We start from the raw sequence: 26,637 nt of genomic DNA on the forward strand, positions 1-26,637 counted from the left end.
TTCACAAAGTGTGCTGAAAATGCACAATATTAAATATTTTAAAAATATTCTTTGGGGGTGTGCTTCCTGAAACACCCTTGGTTGGGCTCCCTCAATACGCTTCGTAGCTCCTGCATTTTTGTGGGAAACATTTATTCCAGCCAATTAAAAATAAATAATCACCAGCTGCCACTGGGTCGGGACAGCTGGGTTTGTCAAATGGTTGAGGTATAATCAAGTAGACGTTTAGTAGAAGTGAAGCAAATTCGTTTTATTCGGAGGACCTCATCATCTTGCAAGCTAAAGCTTAAGTAGCTAACAAATGAAATCCTCAGAGCACGTAGGCATGGAAAGGTTGGGGAAACAAGGGTCACATAACCTTTAGTTGTATGTGATCATGCTTACTCTCTCTAACCGCTTTGATTTTGCTAACACTCGTTACACATGGCAGCAGAACGGTTAGATGCACCTAAACAAAAGTCACCATTATATGTACTAAAATATTTATAACAAACAAAGAGGCAGTTAATCAAGAGCTAATGTGTTAGGAAGAGCTTTTTGTCCTTCAGGTGTACATTCATATAGGATTACTTGGGGGGGGGGCGTGGCTAACTGACCATGTAGCAGGACGTGCCTGAAGGAAGCTGCTCCAAGATCCGACATTGATCCGTCTCTACACACGCTGAAAATGATCATCACATCTCAACAACTGAAGCACAGGCGTGTGAACAGTGTCTCTCCCATTGCTGGAAGTATGGAGCTGATTGCGTGAACGACAACATAGTAGCGAGGGATGGAACGTTCGGCGACCCTGATATTTTGTTTCCAAAATAGCGGACAATGGGCGAACGGCCGCGGATACGACTCATGAGGACGAAGAGCATGCGGCGTGAACTGAGACATTGTTGCCTGGACCAGGACTGCGTGCTGAACAGGGCGCTGCAGCCAGGCGTGCAGCCGCGCCGCCTGTGAGGAACAGAAGTGTGTATTTGCTGGCGCTGTGCCCACGGAAGCCGAGCTTATAGAAGGTGGGGGCCGGTGACTGTAGCCTACGCGGCCCCCCCTTAACAGCGTGTGACTACGGGTGAGCGGCACCCGGCTGCCTGTGAACGCGGGCACAGTGCTCGTCTCGCGGGCAAGAACGAAAGGAAAAGGCGCGGCTGAAAGCCGCGGCAGCAGATAGCTGCCCTGTGATTATTTGAAAAGCAGGAGCCCGTGTCCAATTGAGGGCGGTGGAGCTGGGCATCGGGCTGCGAACAAAAGGAGCCGCATGTCTGGACACATTTCCTTTGTCCTGGTGGTGTGATGCATGGGGGAGGGGCCGCGGTAGTTGCTTAAGGTAGTGCACAAAGAGAGCCCGCCGAACGGAGAACGGAGGCCCGTTGCCCCGACTACTGCTAACAGTGAAGAGGCATGCAAGGGAAATGAAAAGCGGAATAATGCCACTGATACATTCGTTCCCCCTCAAGGCGAGACAGCTGGAGAGAAGGCACTCGTAATGTAGCACTGTGAGGGCTGCATGTGCACTGAAGATACAAACATAACCCAGGGGAGAACCAGAACGGGGCATAGCAGGCGATAGAAACGAGGAACCTTGAGGTACCAGGGCAAGAGGGCTGTACTGGATGTGTAAGCCACAGAGGGAGGCCACAAAGTGAGGACACTACTTTGGAATTGTAACCCCGCAGAAGGAAGATTGAGGCAAATGGATATGGCGCGGATCCTACCACATACTAACTGTTGAAATATAAAGGCGCTGGGGCGACATGTAGCAGACTCATTGTGGCGCATGGCTGACTATAACGAGGCGCTGCCTGCGTGCAACATTGACGTGGCCGTACTGCTCCCAGCCAAAAGAAACTGCCGGGCTTAAGCAGATGCTGGGGTAACATTGTCGCATCCCTGCATGTGAAGCTCTGAAGGAGATACCGTGCCCACGTGAATCGGAATTGCACCGTGGTGCGGACGCGCCGACGGACACGTGAGAGGACATAACCTAATCGAGTGGATCACTCAGTGCGCAGACCACAAGGAGGTACCCCGAAATATTAAGCAAAAACCGAGAGTAACCCGCAGATAACAGGGCTGACTCAAGTAGCGGACTCACTGGGCCAAGTACGGAGTGACAGAGGACACTCGCCCTAGGTCACAAGATGTCGGGGAGAGGGATCAAGAGTAAGGGCAGGCAGTCCACGATGGATGTGTTTGCCAAGACGCAGCAGTCTCCAGCTGCATCGGTGCTGGTAGGCGCAAGTGGGCCGAAGGTAAGCCCGACTGGACCTGAAAACCATCAGATCTTGGCAGCCATAACAGAACTAAAGGACTCTTGGGGGATGGCAATGGCGGACCTTAGGACCTCCCTGGAGGCTAAGATCAACGCGGTGGGGATAGATGTTAACTTGCTGCGACAGGATGTCAGGGCGCTGGCAGACAAAACAAGCAGCCTGGAAAGTGCCGTTAAGACCAACACAACCACCAGCACTGACAATGCAAGGGAAGTCCACATACTAAAACAGCAGGTGGCCAACTTGGAGAACCGCGCAGAGGAGGCGGAAGGGAGAGCTAGAAGGAACAACATTCGAGTGGTCGGCCTGCCGGAGGGAGAAGAAGGCCAAGACCCTACCGACTATGTGGAGAACTTGATCCTGCAGGAAATAGGAGCCGACAAACTCTCACAGGGATTTACAGTTGAGCGGGCGCACAGAGCCCTCACGAGAAAACCAAAGCCTGGAGCACCTCGCCCGCGCAATAATTGCCAAGATTCTGAATTACAGGGACCGTGAAAAGATCTTGGAGTATTTCAGGAAAGGGGGAACAATAGACAGAGCCTCGGCCACAATCACTGCTTACCCGGATTACACAGTGCTGGTCCAGAGGCAGAGCTATAGCTATGTGGCGGTGAAGAGATGGCTGCGCCCGGCATCAAATATATGCTCCTGTACCCCACGAGACTGAAAGTGTTACATAAGAGTTGATTGTTTTTTTTTGACACCCCAGAGAAGGCTGCCGCATGGTTGGACCCACAGGGCTGACCGGAACAGGATGCTGCACAAGCCCAAAAAGATTAAGTTAAGTGACTGGGGCGATTAATGTGGCCTAGTTAGGCACGATGGGAGGTACCCTAGTAGAAGCCTGGCTGGATCTTTAATATATGAAGAAGGATGGGTGGTGTTGATCCTGGGCTTGGATTCCCTTGACTATTGATCGGCATTGGATTAGAATATGGAGCTTTGAGTATGTAGATATATTGGATAATAGCATGTGGTTAATTACAGCGAATAGGAGCGGCAGAAAGCAGGCACTCTATCCCCAAATAGTAGTAGTAGGTTAGCCAGTAGGGCTACCTCACCTTGCTGAGCTTCGAGTACAGGCTATCGCCAGAAAGTGCTAGATGCAGGGGAGCCTGAGATCCAGGGATGGAGCTGGGCAATTGTTGGGGGGGGAATGTTGGGGTTGTGGGGAAGGGATGGGTGGGAGGTGGGGAGTAGGGCGGGGAGTTTAAGGTAAGCAGAATGTTTGGGGTGTATATAGTTATGGGGAGTTTTAGTTTGAACATGAGCCTATATAGTGGAATCGGATGGTTGAATCTGCGGTGCACTGGAGGGCAGGAACTGTTGGAGGTAGATAAGGGGGATGGTAATGAATTATGGGGGACCTTACAATAATCACGTGGAATGGCAGGGGACTTAACAGCTACTTGAAAAGGAATAAGGTCATGCTATATCTGAAAAGGCAAAAGCTAGATATCGCGCTGTTGCAGGAAACGCATTTGACGCAAGAGAAGTTGGAGCTGATTGTTAAGAAATGGAAAGGGGTGGTGGTGGGCTCCACATACTCTGCGTACGCCAGGGGAGTACTAATCTGGGTAACGCTGCATGTTCCGTTCCTACCTTTGCAGGAGGTGGCGGAGACAGATGGGAGGATGGTAATGCGGAGAGGGTTGGTGGAGAATAAGGAGATCAAGTATTGTGAATACATATGCCCCCAATCGGGACACAGCAGCATATTTTAGGACTGAGTGCCAACCTCGGCATATGTATGGGTAGTGCAGTGATTTGGGGTGGTGATTTTAACTGTGTACTGAATCCCAACATAGACAGATCGGATGGCAAAATTGATAGACCTTACCCAGTGGCGAAAGCACTACAGACACCGCTAGACGACTTTAGTCTGGCAGATGTGTGGAGAACGAGATACCCCCAAGAAAGGCAATACTCATTACTCCGCCCCTCAACAGCTACACACGAGGCTGGACTATGTCTTTGCCACGTCGGATGTGATGGCAGAAATTATTCGAGTAGAATATAAGGCGAGGGTCCTTTCAGATCACTCGCCATTGGTTCTGGGCTGGCAGTACCACCCCTCCCCCCCCCCGTGGGCACAGATCCCGACGTGGCGCCTTTGTGCTGAGGTGCTCAAGGATCCAGTCTTTAGAGAAGATATAAGGGAGGAGATTGCCAATTACTTTGAGGAGAATACGGGTAGAGTTGACTCGGCAAGTACACTGTGGGAAGCCTTTAAAGTAGTGATGCGAGGGGTTGCCATAGCAAAATCAAAGGACCTGCAGGGCGGGGTTCTAGCTGACTTACGACGTATGGAAGAGGAACTGGAGGGAGTGTTAAAGGGCGGATGCGAAGATATGGAGCGGGTACTTGGGCTGCAGCAGAAATGTGCGGAGCACTGGGAGAGGCTATGCAACCTGAACTATAAAAAGTACATTGAGAGACAGCATGCGGGAGGGGATAAAACAGGACGGTTGTTAGCATGGCTATACAAAAGCGAGGCCCCCAGACCCCCGGTCAGAACGATGAGGGAAGATGGTAGCGCAGTGGACACCCAAGAGGGTGTTAACGAGGAGTTTGCAGAATATTATAAAGTGCTGTATTCAGACGAGATGGGGGACTGCCGAGAGGAAATAATGAAATGTTAGAAGATATAGGACTGCCCACGATAAGTGAGGAGGAAAGGGAGGAACTAGATGCACCAATCACCCTGGAAGAGTTGGAAGAAGTGGTGAGACAGTTACCTACCTGCAAGACCCCAAGGGCGGATGGGCTCCAGAGTGAATTCTACAAGACATACAGGGAGGAGGTGCTCCCCCCCATGTTAGACATGCTCAACGAAGCGCTTGAGGTGGGACGGTTGCCGGAATCACTTAGAGAGGCGGTCATCATACCACTTCCCAAGCCTAATAAACCTGGGCACAGCTGCGGCTCTTATAGACCTCTTTCGATGTTGAACCAGGACAGCAAGATATTGACGGCTGTCCTGGCGAACAGATTGCAGAGAGTGATTAGCAAGCTAATACACCCTGACCAGACGGGCTATGTCCTGAATAGGAACATAACTCATAATCATAGGCGACTCCGACGGGTTGCTGAATGGGGTAGTACGGCTGAGGGCGAAATGTCGATCGTGTCCTTAGATGCGGTCAAAGCCTTCGACTCGGTCAAGTGGCCGTGGTTGCTGGCGACCTTGGAGAAGTATGGTATGGGGCCCGGTTATATGAGGTGGGTGAAGATGCTGTATAGTGAGCCACTGGCCAGAGTTAGGACGGGATCAGTGATTATCTGAGAGGTGGCAGCTTTGTAGAGGTACTAGGCAGGGGTGCCCTTGGTCCCCAATGCTTTATATATTAGCCCTGGAGCCTCTAGCAAAATACCTCAGACAGCAGTATGATACGGTAGGTATCGAAGTGGGGGGAGAATGACATCTGATCTCCTTATATGCAGACGACTTGTTGCTATACTTAAGGTATCCAGAAGAAAATCTCCAGTACATACTGGAGGTGATGGCGAGGTATACAGGGCTGTCTGGGATAGCGGTGAATCCCCAGAACTCTAGTATGTTTCCGCTAGGCGACTATAAAGGAACCCCGAAGAGTCGATTACCGGTGTTACAAATATCATGGGAAGTTAATTCTTTCCGGTATCTTGGGATAGACGTGTACCATATGGTGGAGGAGGAGGAGCATAAGCATAACACTGAGGTGGCACTCAAGAAAATCGGGCAGTGTATGCAATTTTGGGTTAAGCTGCCCTTAGCGATGATGGGACGGGGTGCAATGCTAAAAATGGTGGTCTGCCTAGGCTTCTGCATTATTTTAGCAATATCCCATACATGATACCTAAAAAGTTCTTTGCCAAACTTAACAGTATGTGTAAGGACTTCTTGTGGCATGGTACCCGGAACAGAGTGGCGCTGTGGAAGCTGCAGAACTTTCTATGAAAAAGGGGGGATAAAACTGCCAAATTTTGAGGTGTATTACGTAGCAAGCCAGCTGCAATATGTGGCTGAGTGGCTTTCGGACGAGGCGACCCCTGAAACTAGGTTATTTGGACATGATTGTGCCCCATTTCACTTGAGGGAGATGATCTGGCTGCCCAAGTCCGAAGTGAGAGAGCGCCCAGGATGATGATGCTTGGGTGGCAGATGTGGCGCCGGATGATGGGGAACCCATTTCCATGCTCCCCGCAGGTACCGCTGGTTGCGTTGGCAGGGGAAGATAGGCAGTTGAGGGCGATAATCAGGACCCATTGGGAATCGGTGGGGCTAGTAACATTAGGAGACGTCTGGCAAGTGGGGGACATTCTGGCCTTTGAGGCCCTTGAGGAGGAAACAGGATTGCATGCGGGCCAATACATCACATACCACAGAATTGTGCAGAGAATTCGGGAAACGTGGCCTGAAACTGTATTAGAAGAGGAACCAGATGCCATCATAGAGGCAATATATGATATATCGGATGGGGGGCATGAGATTTCCAGGCTGTATGAGATGGTGATGTCTAAGGTTGAGAAGAATTTGACGCAATTGAGGTTGGATTGGGAGGCGGAAGTGGGAACCCCGATAGAGGATGGGATGTGGGAACGGGCACTGGGATACCATAAGAAGGTGTCAAGGAATGCTAGACTAAAACAGATTCAACTATATATAACGCACAGAGCATATATGACGCCCATGAGAATATCTAAGTTTGAAAACGCCGGACGACAAGCGTGTCCCAAATGTGACGAGGAGAAAGCGGATATGACACATATGTTTTGGTCATGCCCGGTAATTGAGCGTTTCTGGGGAGAAGTGGCACAAAAGCTAGCCGAGAAAGGGGTCACATTAAACATAGATACAGCTTGGGCCTGCTTGCTGGGAGGGTTCCCCAGATCATCAAAACTTAAGCATGTCGGTAAACTGAAGGATTTGGCATATGTGCTTGCCAAACGAAGGATTGCCATGGGATGGAAGACTTGTCACAGACCACGGGTTGAGGTGTGGTGGAAGGAGTTACAGAAATGGGCAGACAAACAATGGTATGGCAAGAGTCGAACGCTGTAAGGGGGGGGGGGGAGGAGGAGATAGGGAACCTGATGGGATGGAAATCATTAATAGCGGAATTGTTTGGAGCAATACAAGATCGGACAGAATCTACAGGAAGCGGGACCCCGCCGCGTGCGGCGGACACAGAGGACGATGAACAGACAGGCTCATGAAAGGGGGTAGAAGGGGGGGATGCAGTGACCAAGATTAAAAAAGTAATATGATTATTTTGTTGCAAAATGCACTGCGAGTTTGTTTGTATTGTTGTTTGATTAAAATCAATAAAATTGTTTAAAAAAATTCATATAGGATTACTACCCTGTATCTATGTACATCTTGGTGCTAAGAGTTGAACTTGCGCCTTACAAGTCTTCAGGAGACCAAGCTGCTTAGAAAATATCTTGTTTTCACCAGCGACAGCAAATCTTTACCCTTCTGTCATCCCAGTGCACTAGCTACAGAAAATGAAAACTCGGAATGAGCAAATATCAGTATTTAAATATTTAAACTAAGAAAGTGACATACTACAGCAAACAACACACAAAAAGACTATCCTTGAGTAAGAAACCAGACAGCTTGCAACACATCCACTCCCTCCCAGAAGCTGTGCTATGACCTTGCAAACCATAACAAAAACATCCAATAAATCAATGGTATGCCCAAAAACACGAACAACAACCCCACCAACCACCTAACCTCAGAACCAACCACAAGACTAAAATGCGTCTCACCAATTTCAACAGCAATTCACCAAACTAGTGGAACAAAGAAAGATCACCAGCAGACCCTTGACCACCAGACATCTACAAGATTAGCCTCACCCGAGAGACACCTGCAGAATACTTACAGAACCTCTTCAACCACTCACTGACAATGCGAGTGGTACTGCAAAGCTTTGAAAATCAGCATACATTAAACCACTTCTCAAAGAACCCTCAGGAAACAAAGGAGACCTAACCAACTACCAACCCATCTCAAACATTCCTTACGAAACTACTAGAAAGCTACGTATATGAACAAATCCTGGAACATGCAGAAAGCAAATCTGATACTAGACCAGGCACAAATCGGTTTAAGATCTCTGAAAGGAACACCACTACTATCCAAAACTAACGCAATTCCAACATGACCTCCACGCTAATACTACCAGACCCATCAGCAAGCCCTGCATAGTCCACCTTGAAACCCTCATCAAAAGACAACAAAAAATGGAAATCTGCAGCACGAGAGCTTGCTATAGTTAAAAGCAAGTCCTTTCTTACAGACAACCTGGCTAACCTTCAAATCAGCGCCATGCACACCAACCTATGGAGTCCCACAAGGCTTGTTGCGCTTGCCTCAACTCAACATATCTATGGCTCCACTCAAAGGACATGGACTCAACAGCTAGGACAACGCAGATATCTATAAAATCCACACCACTGCAGAACCAGACCAAACCCTCATCACGTGTCTCATGGATGAGCGCCAACCGTCTCAAACTCAACCCAGGCAAAACAGAATCACGCTTATAGAGGTGGAGGTACCCGTCTTCTCCCTAGTTTGGGGCCTCTTGTCACCATCATAATGGGATGACAGACGAAAAGCCATGATGGGGAACCCATGCCTGAACACTTGCAATGATTCTACACCTCATCGAGTATATGAGAGACGATATGCACTCAGAAAACCCTTCAGAGTGTACCCGCAAGCTGATAGTGGAGGAAAGTTACCAAGAAGGATGCACTTTGCCGAAGTGTCGAAATGCAGTCATGAACAGAATGGATGTGTGTTAAACAAAGTCTGACAATAGCAAAAGAATATATAAACAAGATACAAGAACCTATGCTGAAAAGATACAAAAATAGTCAATGACAATGTAACTGAACAGAGAAAAATGTACTCCATGATGCAGTACTTAGGACGACAAAGAAGAAGAAAGTGGCTCACTGATCAAGAACTGTAAATATGCAAGGTAGAAAGAATATGTAGAAGCTTGCTTATAAGAGATACATATTCAATGTTTAGGACGACCATTAGAAGATGGACGACGGCTTATGTCAACCAACCCAGCTACCTCAAAATACAAGCCCAGGACCTTAAAACGTAAAAATTATGAAGCCATTTTCCCTTGCAAAATAGAGGAGTACATTGGCTTGTAACCAAGGATGCCATTTGAGGGATGAAGGAAAAGCACAAAGGGAGTCTAACGAGCAGACCACGTGCAAGGACATTTCCCAAATATTAGGAGGACCAAGAACATTTACGGTTGCCAAATACTGGACAATTTAAAGGGCATGAAGTGTATATGGGAAAGAGTGAGCAAGTCGCCAAAGGCCAAGAGGAGCAACTGCACCCAGCAAAATGTAATCAAATGGTGTTAAATGCACCATCGATATGGACAATTTCATGGTCTTGTAGCACGTGACGAAGAGCTAACAAGGGCTATTCATCAAGCCTGAAGCTAAGATAATGGTGTGCCTACACTCCCTCGAATATCCAGAGACAGTGCAGACTGGCAGGGTCAGCCTTCAAACAAAAAACACTGGCATGAGGCCTACCAATGAGGGCAGACTAATTGGGAAAACAAGGGGAGAGCGGACATATCTTCAAGCACCTGTGTTTTCTTCCCATGTACGTGCTGCTAGCGAGCCAAATGGGATGCCAACCAATTAGAAAAGCCTGCCATGCACTTTTACATACAATGTTGCAAAGTATTATTCCGCTGCCAATATCTCTGCTATGCCAAATATATTACACCACGTTTATAGAAGTAGCTCAGGGTGCGTTTCACAGATCAGAGACCGCCAATGGGGGACCAACAAGTATTTTCTATATGTAGACATGCTCCCCTAATTCAGTCCAACCCCTTGATAGGTGTTGCAGTTTGCCACGTCAGAGGACGCATCTAGCATTGTACAATCAAAAAGACATTGTGATCCTGCATGAATCAACTTGATGAGTGTTTATTCGCCCTGCTTTACTTCTTGAGATTAAAGCAGTATTTTACCATCTCCTTTCAGTCTGTCCTGTTATCTGGTCTGAGATTTTATTTGTAATTTCATTTAGCACACAGATGCTTCAAGGTGCTAGAGCACATGCTCGATTAGTTGGCCTAACGAAATAGGAAACCAACCAAATCTTCCAAAGTAGTTAAAAACCTGACAATACTATTTACTTTTTATGGTATTTATTGAGAAGCAATGGAGCGCTTTACAGTGGTAACAGAACAGATATACACTGGGAGATAGGGAGAGTGTCTAACGAGTCAGGTGGCACGAGGGGCGACGTGCGGGCCTAGCTGTTGAGACTCCTTGAAGAGGTGGGTCTGGAGTTCTTGTCTGAATTGCAGGAGCAAGTCTGATGCTTACGGGGAGGAGGTTCCATAGTTTTGGGGCATAGGCAGAGACGGCTTGTTTACTGGTCCTTTCCTTTTTGCAGCAGCGGATTTAAAGTCTGTGCGTGTCCTGGCTTGGTGATCAGCATTCTTGTGCTTTTTAGCAAAACTTTAGAACTTGCTTCCCAGGGAAAAACAACACCTAAAATTCAGAAAAACCTGAGACTTCAACTCACCTATCTGAACAGGAAGTACTATAGCAGAGCAACACTCAATAACACAAGGAGAGAAACCACAAACTAAAACCCAACCAACCAAGGGAAAGCACATTAATGCAGACGGCCATGCAAGTTATTGGGCACAATCGAAATCAAAAGTAATCCACAAGAACCCACAGACCCATCACCACCAACCCTGCTAAAACTCAGTTTTCCTGCAAACTCAACGCCAACCACCAATTAAACCATATGCATGCCTCTACCACAGCACAATCTCGAAATCACAGAAAACTGCACTCCCGCGCAACACCCGACTCAACAGAAAATACTAAAAACGCCACAGAAAAGTAAACTACAGACTCGCGCACCAACATACCAACTAGAAGCAACCCAAACATACAGTACCCGTTTTTTCCAAACTGAAGCTGCCAACAGTACAAAAGCTTTCTTGCACTCTCCCACTCTGTGCCACTAACTAACCCATCCTTCCTTTTCAGATCCACCTGAGCAACTGGAGACCATGAAAATGGCACAGGTGCTGCAACATTATTTTGTCAAATTGTTCTTGTATTGCTGCTGCCATTATGCTTTTCACTTATGCATTTTCTCTGTGCTTTGGCCCACTATCGGACTATTTATTCCGTAAACAATATCAACCACCTTTCAACGTTCCTCTCATGTTCGCCATCAGCTGACGCCCCAGGCCTGAAAAGATTTGCATCAGCCTATTAAGGCCAGTTGGCGTGTCGCGCTGGTAGCTCAGTAAGCCGCTGCTTTATCTCTTTACTCCGATTTCTTTCTAGGTTTTTCCTGCATCTTAGAGTGAGCATGTCCCCCCGCACCATCCCTTCCTTTCGGTGTTTTCAATATATATACACAAGAGATAACATCCTACTTTACCTAAATTACAACTTTGGTTCTATTCCCCACCCCCCCAATCCCTATCCCCCAAGAACCTTACATAAAATCAGGACTTGCACCATACAGCAAGCATGCAATAGATCTTTGGAATCTAGAGTTACTGATAATGGAATGACCGCAAATAAAATGAGGTCTGCATTACTAAAATAGGCTAGATGAGCTTTAAGCAACACAGTAGCAGTGGCCAATTATTTGCACTAAATGGTCTAGATCAACGGTTTCATTATTGAAACTTGATTTATGGACAACAATCCAGCTAGGTTTCATTTGCTGGTTTCCCAGACCATTTCTACCATAGTCCAATGCAAGGCATAAAATAACCAGTGTTGCATAGCAATTTGCTATGCAATTCTGTAGGTTTGCTAATCAAATGGACACTTGTTTAGCAACGTTAGCTCTTTAAAATGCCCTCTTCAATGGAAGCACAGCTCACCCTGCATTCCTCCTACCCTCTGCTCTCTTCACCCTCTTTTCTCTGTTCACTTCAAGTGCTAATGGAGAGAAAGTGCAGCAGTAATCATCTCCTCCACTCTTAAGTGGCAAAAGCATGTGTGGGAGTGCTAGGCAGGAATTTCTTTTTCAAATAATTGCAGTCCAGAGTAATCAAGATCGTACTTTTATTAAGCTTTCTATATCCTGTCTGGCAAAAAGATGTATCTGCCAACTTTATATATTTTTAAAGATAATCATACAATTCCATTCCTAAAATGTAAATGGTCACATAATGCATAATTGAGTATTAATAGTGTAAAACTGCATCATCTCCATGTTTTACAGTCATGTTTAGGTTAGTGTATCTAAAATGTTAGTGTCAATATTTCATTTTGTTGGCGAAAATGCATCATTGACGAGTGAACACTTTTGAAAATGTATATGATCACATGATCAAATGCTTTTGATGACAAACCTTGTTCTGTAACCTGCAGATTGCATACATTTTGCAACCGGTGCTCAAATCATGAGCAAACCCATATTCCTTGACATTCTATATTGTCACCCTATTGCTTTATACCAGTTACCCTGAAAGTGAGATGACCACAAACTACAATATTCCACCGAGTTTGCCCAGTTCTCTGCCCGCTACGCAATCCACTCTGCTTAGTCTCTTTCTTGCCTCTTACATAATGACTACAAAAAGCCAACTAGATGCTTATGCAAAGTAGTGATCAGTAGTTCATCCAGTCTGTACATCACAGATCTACTGCAATATCAAACACTGAAGTTAGCCTCCAGAGCTTGCTTTGCTTTACGCTTATGTTTGTATTATATATTACCACCTGTGGGAGACAACTGGCCAAACTGTTTTCAGAGCCAAATTAAGTTCTTAAGCTTGCCAAGGAAAACAAAAAGCATCAAGTTTTCAGACCACACTTTTTGGCACATCCATGTAATCTCCATTTTGGGGGATATTAGGTAGTTTCATTCTCTATTCACTTTGGTAGGTGTTGGAGGAGTGAGGAAGAGACGCATTGAGCTTTAAAGTCAGGTTTGATCCAAAGTACGAAAAGAGAACATGGTACTCCTCTTGCAGCTGAAAAGATTGGAAGGATGTAGTCTGCACAAAGATGAAAGCTTACGTTATAACCACTACTCCGTCATGGCATTTTAGCATAACCACTACATCAGAGAATGCAAAATTGAAAGACGTAGGTTCTGTATGAACTTTCTAAACAAACGACAGCACATTTAAATGCACAAAAAATAAACCTAATTGCCACCCCCTGACCCCTGAATATTCTATTAACTGCCAATAGGCAGTGATAACAATAGACTCTTCTTTATGGTTTTGTCACTTTGGATCCAAACATACATTCATCTCATTCGCTAGCCAAGATAAAGCCCCTTCTCCAAGTATTAAATACACTCCCACTGAAAGTAACTTGCAGTGACCAGAACTAATTCTTTGTCCAAAAACAGGCCTTCTAATGCGTTTGGCCATCCAAGATAGGATTTCAGTTCAAGTAATTTTAAAATGGGACACTGAAGTTGGACCAGCATTGCACCGCTAAAGAAAAAAGATTGCAATTCTGAAAGATGGCGAACCTTGAAACCAGTAAGGGGCGCACAAGCATCGGATGCCTGATCCGACGTCTCCCTTCATCAGGCTGAATCAAACCTTCTGAGAGCAGAATAATCCCCATTTTCTACTTCAACGCTGTACGATTATACTTTCTAGAAGACTTATGCTTCTCTGGATTGCTTCTGTTCCTAAAATCTCAACCCTTCTCTACTAGATCGCCTCTTTCAAACTCTCCTGTCCTCCCGCCCTGTGGGCGACAACATGGCGACCCCGTCTTGGATTCCTTGATTCTCACTGGATCTCCTCTCACCTGGAGTCCCGGAGCCCGCTCCCTCCGACAGCCAGCTGGAATCCTGCTCCTTTGAATCCATCTGCTCTGAGCTGCGGTGCCCACCCCATCTGACCACCGCAGCCCTTGCCGACTCCCTGTGACTGAGCGGGTAGGTTTCTGATGCCTTCTGCCTGCTTTCCAGTTTTGCTGCCAGCGGCTGGGCCCTTCCTCCTTCGGCTCATTCCGAGGGCGTCTGGTCTAGCTGTCACTGACCGGCCCTCCCCCGTTGGTCCCTCTTGGCCACGGCTGCTCCGTGCAGCCATCACCGGCTCTGCAGCTGTCTCCTCTACGGCTCCGGCCGGGAACGCTGCCTCCTTCCTGAGCGCTCGACCACGTAGCCTGATCCACCCGACCACCTGGATTTCTGGAACCTGCACCATCCGATCGCCAGCCAGAATCCTGCTCCAGTGGCTCTGTCCATCTGCATGGAGTTACAGAGCCCACCGTATCGAACTGCTGGTGCCCTCGCCTGCCCCCTACGACTTTATGGGCGGATTCCTGCTGTCCTCGGCCAGGTCCTCAATTTTGCCAGTGGCTGGGCCCTCCCTCCATTGGCCCACTCCTGAGCGTCTACCACCGCTGTCACTGACCTGTCCTCCCCATCAGCCAATCTCAGACACAGCTGCCCCGTGCTGCTCTCATCAAATCTGCAGCTTTCGCCTCTGCCGCTTTCGCCAGGTGCACTGCCTCCATCTTGAGTGCTCCGGACTGCGGAGCCTGATCCACCCGACCTTCGGCGTCTTCTCCAGCTCCCCGCACCAGTGCTTTGGACTTCTTGCCACTCATTCTACTACCAACCTTTGGACCTGCCCTCCATCTGTGTCCTAGCTAAGAGGCTGCTCCGCCTGCCCAACACCAGCTCCTCCATTTTCAGGCTGCTCCGTCAACCTGTCTCTACACTATATGTGCTTACTCTGGATCCCGTAGCCTCCTGCCTAAAAGGCTACTCCACCTGGCCGCCACCAGCTCCCACTGCATTTCTGCTGCGACTGCCAGGACGAGCCACCCTGGGCCCGCTCCACCCTGGCGCTTTCTCCTACCAGCTCCTACTCCCTAGCTCACAACCTGTACCTGACAGTATCCTCCTCCCAGACACCCATACCGGCTCTCTGGACCCGAGTGTACTGGGATCCTTTTGACACCATCTTGGCCCATTTGTACTCCCTGGCCATCACCAATTCTTCCAGCAACCTCTGCTACGGGCTCACCTTGAAGCCACCCTACCCCCTGCTCTACACTTACAGCTTCCACATTGCGGCTCCACTTGACGGCTACTCCCATCAGCTGTTTCCTACGCTAACTGACTGCTTCTTCCTCCTGGTCAGCCTTACGAGACTCTTCTTGCCTTCTGCCTCTTACTTCCTCCTCCTTCCTTATCGGCAACGTGGACTACTTCGAAAGTGCTGCCTCCATCTCGGACTACTTCGAACGTGCTGCCTCCATCTCCACAGTGGCCCCGCCCTTCCAGTACCTACCAGTCTCCTCCCTCCTCAGGAACACTCCCACAGGCGGCCTCCCGACTTACTGACCACATTGACTTTTGCTCCTTTTCATGCTCAGTTCCTCCCATCAGTCCCGCCCCTCTCCCCTTCCCTCCCCTCTTCCCGCTGCCCTCTCCCCCCTCAAAATTATCTGCCTTATGGCCATTTCCTCTCTCAACCTCCCGTTCACCTCCACACCCACTGTACCCCGCTCCCAAACACCTCATTCCGACGCCGCAACCTCATCTACCCGCAAATCTACAATGCATTTCACGTTGCCCTCTGGAACACCAGATCGATTTGCAACAAAACCACAGCTGTTCTTGACCTATTCTTATGCCTCAACCTCCAATTTCTTTGCAGCACAAACCTGAATCCATCCCCACAACACCTCCGTTCCTGCATCCCTCACCTCGTCCTCATCTTTTCAAACACGTCCCTCGATCCTCAGATCATGGAGGTGGCCTAGGCCTTCTTTTTCGTCCTCACTTTACCTCTTCTCCCTCTCCTACTCCTCTACCTACTCTTCCTTCCTTTGAATTTATGTATAAAGTCTTTAATTCTCCTCATGCTATTTCATTCCTCATCTACCGCCCCCCTGACCCTGTCAGCTCCTTCTATGAGGACATGGACCATCTCCTCAGCCTCATCGCACCCAGCCCCACCCCACTAATTGTACTTGGCTATTTCAATCTCCATCTCTCCTCTAACCCTCCCACCTCTCTCGTCCATCCTTGACTCCTACCTTCTCTCTCCTACCTTCTCACCCCTCTATCCTCCCCTCCTACTCATCCATCTAGTTCCACCATTGACCTCATCTTTACCTCCTCTTTCACTGCTTCTCCAATATCTACTCTACCCACTATCTGACCACTCCTTACTCTCCTTTTCTCTTACCCCTTTCCCCTCTCCTCCCTCCGTCCCCCACCCGCTTCTTCCGACGTAACCTACACAAGTTCAACCCTTCTCTTTTCCTCGCATCCTCTCCTCTTCCCCCTTTTCTCTCTCAGCCATCGAAGCCTCTTCCACCTTAAGTACCTCCCTCACTTCTATTCTTGATCTTCTTTACCCTCTCCTCGTTCCGCCCTTCTCGTCAACCTGCTCAACCTTGGCTCTCAGCTCATCTTTCCACCGTGCGCCGCCTTCTCGGGGACCTTGAACGACGCTGGCTCAAACACCCCACCTCCTCCAACCAAACCGCATACTTCTCCTATCATACCCTCTACAACTCCTGTCTCAACTCCTCTAAACGCACCTTCTTCTCTGACCTTCTCCATTCTCAGTCCTCTCACCCTCGCCGTATCTTTCAAACTTTAACTCGACTTCTCTCTCCAGCTACCCCCGATCATTCCATCGCCTCTCCTCTCTCTGCTTCTGATCTTGCCACCTTCTTTTCTAACAAAGTCCTCAATCTCTGCCAAACTATCCACTCCACCCCTACCCTCTTCCATGTCCTCATTCACTCAATCTGAAGTTGCCCTCCTCCTATCTAAAACTCACCCTACTGCTTCTCCCTCCAACCCCATTTCTACCTCCCTCATTCCTAAAATCCACCCCCTCCTCATACCCTCTCTCACCACCTTTTTCAACACCCGTCTATCGACATCCACCTTTCTTACTCCTTTTAAGCATGCGCCCATCATCCCCATTCTCTAAAAACCTTCTGCTAATGCCCACCTTGCATACAATTATCACCCCATCTCCCTCCAACCCTTCCTTTCTAAACTTCTCGAACGTATGGTCTATTCTCAACTCTCTCATCTCCAACCATTCTCTCCTCCCCCCTACTCAATCCGGGTTTCCACCTGAAAAACTCCACTGAAACTGCTCATCTCTGTTCTCAACGCTTTCCTTTCTGCACACTACTCTAAGCACGCCTCTATTCTTATCCTCCTTGACCTCTCTGCTGCCTTTGATACTGCTGACCACCCTCTTCTCCTTAATTCTCTCTCTTCGTTTGGCCTTAAAGACTTTATGCTCAACTGGTTCTCCTATCTTTCCAACCGCACCTTTGCAGTCTCCTACGGTGGCTGCACCTCCCCAATCTATCCTCTCAACCACGGCATCCACCCATGGTTCTGTCCTTGGCCCCTTTCTCTTCTCACTTTACACTTCCTTCTTAGCTCCTATCATCTCCTCCTTTTGTGTCGCAAATCATTTCTATGCTGATGATACCCAGCTCTTCCTCTCCTGGCATCCACCATAATCTTTCTACTTGCATCTCTGCTATTAAATCCTGGATGTCCACTCACTTCCTTACTCTAAATGCAGACAAAACGGAGGTCCTATTCTTCCTGCCAACAACTTCCTCCTCCCTCCCCTCCTCCTACTTTCATTCTCTTTCCCCCTCCCAACACCCCTGCTCTCCTCATGCCCGCAAGCTTGGTCTTCACATTGACCCCACCTCTCTATCTCACCACATTTCTCTTACTGCCAGATCTTGCCGCTTCCACCTTTTTAACATCCGTAAAATTCAACCCTTCCTGACCTTTCACACGATAAACTATCGCCTCCTTCATCTTCTCCAGACTTTTCTACTGCTCCACTCTTTTCTTTGGACTCCCCTCACCTCTCCCCCCTCAGCTCTGTCTACCACTCTGCCATCGGCTCCCTCTGCCCTCTCCTCTCACGACTATCTCCTCTTCTCTCACCTCACTAGGTTGGCTCTCATTTCACTCCAAGCTCAAATTTAAGTTCCTCCGTCTAGTCTTAAAATCCCTCTATGGTCTTGCCCCTCTCTACCTTTCTTCCCTTCTCATTCACTCCACTCTTCTGATCTTTTCCTACTCTCTCCTCCTCCACCCTGCCCCCCTTCCCCTCTTTCCAACTACTCGCTCCTTTCCACTGGAACCACCTCCCTCTCCCCATCCGCTCTACTCCCTCCTACCCTACTTTCCACACTTCTCCAAAATCTTCTCTTCCATTCACCTCCCTAATACCATTTTGCTTCCTCTCTTACTTCTGTTTCTACGACTATCCACACCTACTCCCTCTCACTTTGGTCCCTCTCCACTCTCGCTTAACTTCATCACTAATGTAAATTGTTCCTTGTACTGTTTCTGGTTTTGATTCAATGGTTATGTAATGCTTATTGTATTTTGCTTGTTCCTCTTGTAAAGCGCTATATAAAATTTAATAAATACTAAAATTACCCGTCTCCTAGGCCTGTGTCTCTACCATTCCATTATCTGCTGCTTTGGGCACTTCCTCCTCCTCCTCTCAGGGTCTCTGCCCTTCTTTCATGTGTCGGGCCCTCTGTCCTTTCCTGCTCTTCCTTCCCCTTGGTCAAAGCTTCAGTCTGCACTTTCCCAGTCATTCCCTCATCAAAGGCCTCCACCTTTGCTTCCCATGGCCTTTTCCTGCCTAGGTCGGTGGCAAGTTCTCTGTTGGCCTGCCTTATGGTCTCTGTTTTAATCACCTTCCATTTCTGTATTTCTGGTCTCCACCTTTCAGACTTCTCCAGTTTTTACAACCAAGTCTCTCTTATCTGCTTACAATCAGCCACTCTTCTCCAGCCCAAATATTCACCACTCCAGGCAGCACTTCAGATAACAGGTGTCTCTGCCACTTTTACACCCTAGAATTAGGCACATACTCCCAGTTAATAAAAAGTAAAAATACTCACAAAACAGGAGACAGACACACAGGAACCTGCCCAGTTATCATCCACACAGCACCATTAATATGCTTCGAGCAGTAGTGAATGTAGTTCCAAAGGAGAAAATGTATATTTTAATTTGGGTGTCAGGTGAAAATGTCAAAAACATTTAGTCGAATGACAAAAATGTCAAATTCTTTTTTAGAATGCTTTCATTTATTTTTTTGGGTTCTGCAAGTTAAAAAAAAAGGGTTAAAACAAAAAAAAAATTAAAAAGGGGCTCGGGGAACCCCCCCCCATTTCGAACAAAAAACAAAAAAAAAAGACATTCGAATTTTTATAAATATTTATAACAAAAACATTTCTGTTTTACAGTTAAAACATTTGCATATTAAAAATTCCATTGGGAAAGGAACTTACGCCCTAAAAACATTATTTTACTTCCAACTGTAATAATTAGGGAGTGAGTAAAACACTGCCACTTAATCTTATCTGGAACTTATCTGGTCATGGCTTTAGTTACTTGGAGGGTCGGTCAACTATTTAAACAGCATCTGTTGGTCTTCTGAATAAAAAGGAAAAAAAAGACATCTTAGAAAAACAGCAGTTCACTTGATCTACAAAAGGCTATTAGAAGGATCCCCCCGTCTGGTTTGGATGGGTGATGCACTGGCTTCTCATGGCCAAATGAGGTAAATGTATTGTTGGCAGGTTATTTCCGGTCTTGAGCACATGCTCTTGCTGTTTTATAAACCTGCCTACTGCTTTGCGTAGATGTGAATAATTAACATTAACTATTACTTTAATTGTTTAACAGTGCTGAAAGAGGTTGTGGTGGTTGAACATGATGGATGTCAGAAATACTAATGTGTGTATTCAGTGGTGTATCATGGGTTGTAAGCAAAGCTCCACATATCTTGTGGCACATGCTCCCTGCGCAGCCAAAAATCAACCAACCAGCTTGAATCGCAACTCGTCCATAAAGAGGGCCCACAAACAATTATATTGCCATGCACGCAGGCTCTGGAACTCTATAATGGTGTCGACTCAGAATGCCCCAATTCTCCAATTTCGCAAATCTCTCAAAACATGGCTCTTTCAACAGCACCTGACGAAGGACCAAACCCAATGGACACACATACCGATGCACAGACATCACAGTACTGAGCTACTGTTAATAGATGGTACCCCACACACTGTACAGCGCTCTACTGATCTAACGTTAGGTCTGCTCTTTAAATAAAATAAATGGCAATTGCAAAGTGACATGTGGATTCCTGACAACAACCCGATGGACCCCAAAGTGCCAGCAGTCACGCTCTGCCTTTCACCATGGACAATCCTGATCCTACATTCTATACAATTCTGCACTCCCAGAGCCTGGGCACAGGGGAAAACGCTAAAATTAAGCCATGACTAGTTTGATATAGTGGCATCTGTGAATCTACAATTACGCTGGCCCAAACATTAATTAGTGTTATATTGCTAGCTTGGTTGCTAGGGACTCATTCGCTTTGAGGGTGTTTATGTGAATCACCATCTTAGAACCGGGTTTCACCTAAACCAAACATTTGTGCATACCACAGATACAAAGGCTTGTCCCCTCCTCCAGAATACAGGTCATCCCATACCCCGCCCCCTCTCGCCCTCCAAGGAGGAGACCATTCTTGCTGGGAACTACCGTTTCAAAGACAAGCCCTGCCAGGACTATAGAGCTCACACCAGGGTTGTAATTAACACTCTTTGATGCAGAGCAGACAAGAGAGTGGGCAGAGTTCGTAGTTAGGAGGGGGAATACAAATACGCAGAAAGGTCCCACCATCTTGATTTTATTAAACATGTATGTACGTACAAAGACACAAATATACAGATAAAATCCACTTGTACTCCTTTGTTTTTTGAAAAATGGGAGCAATGTAAATATGCAATTCTATACTACTCCTCTAGCCTGGGCAGATAGATTCTGTTTATTTATTGTAATGTACCTTTGTATGTGCATATTAAATATGTGGTTTAGCCTTCGAAAGGTGGAACAATATTACCCGTGTCCATAAATGTGACTTCCATGTACAGCTTTCCTTTTCTTAATATAGGTCTTGCAGAGGAGACCATTCTTGCCCTTCGAGAAATGCAGCTTCCTCTGGAAACAGATTACCAGTACAACTGAATAACAGGGAATCATCCTCCACTTTGGGGTGGAGATATGGTCCATTCCTAAAAGGATGTGTCCTTAATATCGTCAATAAGAGAAAAAGCCTTCTTACATTGGACCACACTCAGCTTGTTAAGGCTAACACCGGGGAATTGTGTTCTGCTGCCACATGCGCCCAACACCTTGCTCATAGACTCTTGATCAAGGCATTTTCTTCCTGCGTCCTAAGCCCCATTCATCAAGGGGAAGACGAGGCGACAGATGAAGTAGAAGAGGAAGGACAATCCCTCTTTCTATGCCAACCTGCCACTGGTAGGAGCCAACCTTCCATCCTCCCACAAAGTTTGTCTGAAAGACCTTTATTTCTGTGAGGACAGCTTTTTTCCCACTGGAACCATGACAGCCGCTGGAAGAGGAGAGCTCCCTATGCTTCAGTTTTGCTGAGAGCTTGCAAGGGCCCATTACTGGTAGCAGACACAAACAAGTTAAATCCGATTTTGTAATCATGGTTGGAGTAGGAGCATAACTCCCATGCTCTGGCTTTAATATGTAGGATAAGCTACACATGCGCTCCAAGTCGAGTTTACCCAAACATCACTGCACTGGCGGGGGGAGAACCTGCACCCATGTTATGGCCTAAACTAAGGTCTTTATGCTGTGCGCGGGTGCTTACGGGACAGACTAGTCAAGGGGGCGAGGTAGACCACTTCATTACGTTAAGGAGTGGGAAGAGATGCTATGATGGGGGTAGGGATGGGAATACTTACTGGTAATCTTCATTACTGCTAGTCAAGTTCTTCCTCGTCGCAGTACTTGCACACAAGGTATCAAACCTCCCCAGGAATTATTTTTCTATCTTTAATTCTGTCTGGTCCCACCCCTCCCTGGAGAATATAACCCACCTACCACCTGACCAGCCTCAATTACCATAACCAATGCATAGCCCCATTCAACCACCTAGGGTGGTAGAGGAGACTATAATACTGTGACAAAGAACAGTTGGACTAGGAGTAATGAAGATTAGTGATGAGTAACTCTCGCGTCCCTCTTCCTCATCCGATTGGGAAGGCTGGCTTGATGGTATCTTCAAGGGAACCTCGTACAGTTCAAATAGAGTCAAGGGCAGATCCCATGGAGGCAACCCCAGCATCACTACTGGTTTAAGGGAATAAAACCCCTTCAACAACCTGGAAACCAAGAAGATGTCATCAGCCCCCGAACCAGATGCCCCCCCAAATGCCCTGTTCTCAGTGTGAAAACCACCATACACAGATCGAATTCCTCCTGCAAGAATTGGAGTACCTCCGGAATCTGAAGTGCATTTCATGCCATCCATTCTTGTCACACCAAAACCGAAATATCGCCCAGCGTCTAGAGTAGGACCTCAGCGTGGGAAGGGTGGTTAACCCTCTGAACTAAATCCACTTCTCTGCTGGCGAGGCCCTTGACTTGCAACCTCTGCCTCTCAATTCCCATACCCCCACAAGCGTACTGCACCCTTGGCCTGTGGAACAGGAAATCCCAGCAACCGGATGACCGGTGATATTGCCAGTTGTAGGAGTAACAACAGAAACCATCCTCTGTGTGGCTGGGGCGGGGCGTGGGGGGGATTCCAGAATGACTACAAAGCCAGAGTCCTTGATGAGGACCCTTGGGATGGTGGATCAAGTGTTGAGGTGGAAACGCATAAAGGAACTGCAAAGCCCTTGATGGCAGAGGCAAACAGATCCAACTAGAGGGTACTAACCTCATGCAAATGCTCAGGAAAACTTACTCGTGCAGATCCCAGTCCTTTGACGGTAACACCCTACTGAGCTTATCCGACACCCAGGCCCAAGATGTGTATCGCTCGGAGAGACAACAGGTTCCTTTCCGCTCAACACCGCAGGTTCCTCTCCAGCTTCCAAAGGATGGGGAACCAGCAACCGCTGGAACGGTCAACTAGGCTAGCCTGAATCGTACCAACTTGTACCATCTGTGGCATGTGTTTTTCCTTCCCTTGGGAGTGGATACAGCTTGCTCAGATACCTTGGAACAGCTATCATGTCCAAGTCCGTCCCATCATTCAATCCTTCCTACTTCACTTCTGTGAGCGGGGAACCAGTCTTCAGGGCTTTCTTATATTTCAAAGGGGGGAATCCTGTTCACTGGTTCCATAGGTGTAGTATCCGGCATCGCAATCCCCATTAGTGGGCCACTTGGATGAGAACTTAGACCAGAGCCTGTTCATCTTTTTCCTGGATCACTAATGAGGAGGAGGAGGAGATTTCAGTATTTCTTCTCCGTGTGTCTCCCCATAGCTCACTGCCTGTGGAGATCCTAGCTTACACACACCACATCCACTGCCTCTTCTCCCCAGCACAGAAGAACCAGAGCACCGGAGGTAACCATGGAGATGGCCCGAATGCACAGGTCGTCGTCAGGGCATCTGCACAAAGGAGTGTGGTGTGCTCCACTCCACCCCCCCCCAAACTCCTTAACAGTGCCTAACTCCTTACCAATGCCCCAGTCCACGACCAGGGTCCCATACTAACCACTGAGGGATCGCCATGCCTGAAGCTCCTAGAATTCTCTCTGTGTGACCACACAGACGTGTGCCATAGATATGCCATGTCCGACACTTGGCTGTAACCCAGCATGGCAGCTCAACTGAGCTCAGACATCTATGCAAGGAATCCAGGCATTGCATCCATGCTCTGGAGGAACATCAGCAGCTTAGGAGTGAGGTCTGCAAGTAGACTCTGAAATGTTTCCCTCCTCATTCCATAGCACCACTAACTAGAGGGAGGGGGCAACATTCCAGAATATGCTTGCAGACCTCACTTCTAAGCTTCTGAAGTTCCTCCACAGAGAATCAGACTCCAAAAGACGGAATCTAAATTTCTTAAGTAGGAGGCCAAACATTGGAGTCCAGTACTTAACTGGAGAGGTGATTCAGACATGAGATGGGAATCACTACTTAGCACAAAGTCGATGTCAAAAAGCAAAGGCTCACACAGACACAATCTCACTGTCTCCACTGACTTTAAGAGAGTCTCATAACGGTCACTCAACATTTCGCTGTAGTCCAAACCAACAAATCTCAATCAAAGAGCTTTGCTGACCTTAACACATGCACCATACAAGGACCATAAAAGCCCATAATAAATGTCCAATTATATGGAGACCCAAAGAAAGAGGAAAATAAACCTGAAAAAGGGACTGGGTGGGAACAGAAGAGATGTATACTAAAGTGTGCTCAAGTTATACATTCAATAGCAACACAAAGGTATTTCTGGCACAAGACAAAACATACAAAATGGTGAAGTTAAAATGTGTGATTTGCTGAAAGAAAACATTACATTTCATTCTTGGAACAGATGGCCAATGTCATGTTTCCAACTATGCCGATTGAACCAATATGGTGTCCGTTGCTTAGCTCAGTCCTCCCTCAGCCTGTCCTGTCTTTTCACTCTGGGAGTTTTTATTTTGTGCCCCTTCTTTTGCATACTTGTCAACCCTATAGATTTAAGCAGTATGCTTCTGCTTTTTAAACAGCCCTACTGCCTACAGATTTGGGTGACAGATCCTACTGCTTTTTTATTTTTTTTATTTACTTGTTTATAATCATTAAGATTTTTACAAGAGATCCTTTATACAGTAGCAGGTCATTTATGTGACTCTAAGGCAGGCTGCAGGACAAAACATGCAACCATTTGTCTGTACAGTGGGCTGGTAGGTGTACTAATGGGGGGTATCAGTCTCCATGTCACTCAACTTGAACAGCAGGAATAAATATGTATTGCCTGGGCTGCTGCTACAGAGCAGTGGCAAACATTGCCTACCAGCTCTGTGCTATTACCCTCTGTGAAGTTAGGTAACTGAATTTGGTCCCAATTTACCATTCACAATTATACTAACAGTTGAACATCTTTCCATGTTTTACAATGCTATGGTGCCAACAATGTACGTTTTATATTTTCCTGCTGTGATGTCATTGTTATCCTAAGTATTCTTTTTGGAACTTGAATAATCCTACATCTTTTTGGTCCCAGAATGTTGGCAAGTGTGCTTTTGATTGCAAGTAAAGGTCGCAGAAAGAAAAGAAACAAAAGCAGAGACTAGATACAAGCACCTCCTCGATACGTGGGGCACGTGGACACCTATAAGCCAAACGAAGTGGGCACCTCGCACCAGGCCGCAGATATTTAAGCAGGCACCCAAATTCCACCTCAAACCATTGCCCTTGGTGTGCCTGGTAGCTATGCAAACTATTGAAACGGGGACTGCGCGTTCACAAACCCAAGGCCCAGCTACTAACGGGGAGCGGAAGCCCAGAGGCATAGCCCAAGCAGAGTGCTCACCACGGCGGCTCTCTTGCGCTCCGCGGGGCCGGTCCATGGGCGGCCAGGATACAGCTCTTTGGGAGATGCGCTGCCGCTGCAGGCCTGGACATGGAAGAAGCAGCGGCGCGCATGCGCACTGCGGGCTTCTGTACGCGCTCACGCACGGGCTCGGAGACCGCGGGGGCCGGCGCCGCGAGACACTAACGCTCAGCGTAGCTAATCAAAATGGCGGCTGCGCGCGCTCTCTCCCCGCGTACACGCGACGCCACGTCCCACGCGCTACAGGAGAGCCCCTATTGGTGGATTTCTTGATGTAATGACTGTTAAAAAGGTATTTACGTGTCCCCATCGTGGTGCTGGGCTTTCTGCAGTGCCTTTTTTTGGTAAGGTGTCAGTGCAAACTTGTGATTCTACCTCATATAATTGATATTTGGTGTTTACTTTGGAAAGCATACATGCCAACCCTCCCGATTTAGGTGGGAGACTACGGATTTTTAAGGGAAAAATATTGCTATTTTTCACGGTCTCCCACCTAAAATAACTTTAGCCCCAATGCATTCATATGGGGAAATATGTGTCTCCCTGTGGAAATCTCCCTCCAGGGTGCATCTGAATGTTGGCAGGTATGGGTAAGTGTTCTGTTCTTTTGAATGTTTTTAATACGTTTTCTGGGGCCATTGCAGTGCACGTTCATCCATAGTATTAGCTGGGGTTCTTAAAAAGAGTCCTAATTAAAAAAAGGTGGGGGTCAGTGACGCAGGCATGGGTAAGTGATGTCACATGAAGTGAACTTTGGAGACATTTTACTGTCTTGATCCATACTTCATTTGTTCTTGCGGCTAACAAGTCGCCTTTCAACACCATGACCTGACCTAGCGGAAAAGCAAATATGCCAACCGTCCTGATTTAGGCGGGAACTTCCTGTATTTTCACCATCTATTGCCTATAAAAAAAATCTATCCCCAATGCATTCCTATGGGAA

General features: G+C 47.3%; 1 protein-coding gene across 1 annotated transcript in view; it reads right to left on the reverse strand.

Annotated features, from left to right (window-relative positions):
• TP63 (tumor protein p63) overlaps positions 1–25,774 on the reverse strand; it is a 1,032,286-nt gene extending 1,006,512 nt beyond the window's left edge. Inside the window, exon 1 of the mRNA XM_069617458.1 lies at positions 25,674–25,774. The gene's annotated coding sequence lies outside the window, so the exon portion shown is untranslated. The remainder of the gene's footprint in view (positions 1–25,673) is intronic.
• Positions 25,775–26,637: the final 863 nt, after the last annotated feature.

This window comes from Ambystoma mexicanum, chromosome 10 (genome assembly GCF_040938575.1).
Source record: "Ambystoma mexicanum isolate Mex_15411 chromosome 10, UKY_AmexF1_1, whole genome shotgun sequence".
In the NCBI taxonomy this organism is placed as follows: Eukaryota; Metazoa; Chordata; class Amphibia; order Caudata; family Ambystomatidae; genus Ambystoma; species Ambystoma mexicanum.